The sequence below is a fragment of the Pteropus vampyrus genome, unplaced genomic scaffold (assembly GCF_000151845.1).
Source record: "Pteropus vampyrus isolate Shadow unplaced genomic scaffold, Pvam_2.0 Scaffold1037, whole genome shotgun sequence".
Classification (NCBI taxonomy): Eukaryota; Metazoa; Chordata; class Mammalia; order Chiroptera; family Pteropodidae; genus Pteropus; species Pteropus vampyrus.
The window spans coordinates 20,454-22,397 of record NW_011889818.1 but is presented as its reverse complement, the minus strand read 5'-3'; the positions used below and the strand labels follow the sequence as shown (position 1 = coordinate 22,397).

At 47.0% G+C, this 1,944-nt stretch overlaps 1 long non-coding RNA gene across 1 annotated transcript in view; it reads left to right on the top strand.

Annotated features, from left to right (window-relative positions):
• Positions 1-6: 6 nt before the first annotated feature.
• LOC111734378 overlaps positions 7-1,944 on the top strand; it is a 6,579-nt gene continuing 4,641 nt past the window's right edge. Inside the window, exon 1 of the long non-coding RNA XR_002778426.1 lies at positions 7-229. This is a non-coding gene — a long non-coding RNA (uncharacterized LOC111734378). The remainder of the gene's footprint in view (positions 230-1,944) is intronic.

Genomic DNA, 1,944 nt, shown 5'->3' with positions numbered 1-1,944 from the left:
GGGGGGCGGCGCCTAGAGAAAGGAAGTTGGCATCAGCGACTAGACATTTAACCCGCATCCTTCTGCTTAAGAAATACCAGTACACGATTGCCTGTACCAGTCCCTGGCTGCAGGAGGCGACCCTTCTGATCACGGCCCTGGTGCTCTCTTGGTGGAGTTCTTGGTCATTTGTCTTTTGTATTCTTAGAAGGATCCATCCCTCTCTGACAGCTCCCGTGTCGGGCTTCAGGTCCGTATGGCAACCCCTGCATGTCCCACGTCCCTTTTCCAAACTGATCTGTCATCTGCTGGCTTTATTCCCATCTCAGCACAGGGCTTCACTAACCAGTAATCCTCAGCTGTCCTGTCACAGAATCTTTTTACAAATGAAGCAGGAAAGCCTAACCCAGACTTCATGAGTAATAAATACCTGGCTAAAGTTCCCAGCAGATTAACCTGCTGATTAACAAGAAAATTTGTTCAGACTTGAATTGGATTCTCAGCCCCAGCTACAGTCAGTTAGTCAGGCAAAGCTTTTTTATCGTGTTATGTCACAACAGAAAACTTTCACCCTCCCCGAGTGACACTGAAGGCCTCTAATGTGCTAGAAAGAACAGAGGCCCCAACACCTGGGGAGGGGAGCCCCAGCTGTGTGCTGCCTATGATGAGGTTCTTGGCCCGCCTGATGATTTTCCTGGAGCATGTGCCTTACTAACCTCTCGGGGCCGAATGCCCACTTTCTGTCCACTCTGAATTAGCCAGCGCTCACTTCCTTGCCGGCAGCTACTTCTCCCACACCGAGCTGCTAAAGCAGATATGAGGCTCTGGAAGTAACTCATTTTCCAGGATGCTCTTCAGCTCCTAGTATCATAGTCCACATTTACCAAACTCTTAACTACGATGCCTTTTACTTCATGTGTGTTCTCTCTGCCTTCAGTATGTTCCTTCTGAGAGGCAAGGCTGCCTTGCTCTTGGGGGCAGCTCGGTTGCAGCCGAGGGCGTCAGGCCAGCTCCCCCGTTGCTGCAGTTGTCCAAGACTAGCTCGTTTTGAGCATTGAAATTGGCTTCACATTCTGGCATTTTTTTGAAATTACATGACTGGCATGGCTCTAACTCTAGAAGTGGGTGCATGTCACTCTGGCTGGCTGATTGCTAGAGAGGGTCCAGGTTTGTTTTTTGGTTTTTGGCTTGCTCCACCAAGCCCCATTTCATCCACTTGGAGCTTAAACGCATCTGCTTATCTCTGTGGTTAGGCCTGGGGAGGTTCGTGTGGTTTGGGTCGCTGTGGCTGGCCAGCTGCACCAGGCGGCACCAATGCCAGTACACTAACTAACTGAATAGTTTATCCCATTTTATCCACCGAGTTTTTTTAATTAATTTTTTACAGCTTTATTGCATAAGATCGACACATCATATTTAAAGTGTACACTTAAATATAAAGTTTCAACACATGTGTGCACCGGGCACAGTCGAGACAGTAGACTTACCCATTGCCTCAAAAGTCTCCTCGTTCCGCTTCACAATCCCTTCCTCCTCCCTCCTCCTCCCTGTCCCCCTCCGTTCCTGGCAACCACAGATTTGCTCTGTCACTATTCGGTAATTTGCATTTCCTAACATTTATAGAAATAGACTCAACAGTATGCCTTTTTTCATTTTTTATCATTTCTTTCAGGTTAGCATAACCGTAGAGGTTGCAGGTATCGATAGGTCACTACTTATCATCGTCTAATGTCGAGCAGTGTTCCAGTGTACCGCTGCCACAATTCGCTTATTCGTGTGCCTGTCGAATATTCTGGTTTGTTTCTCGTTTTCCTGGCTGTTACAGTTAGCACTGCTCTAAATACTTATGTAGAAGTCTCTGGTGATCCACTTTCGTTTCTCCTCAGTAATTCTAGGAGTATTTATGGTTGGGTCATGTGAGAGCTGTCTGTGCAACTTTTCGAAATAGAATAGTTATTCCATTTT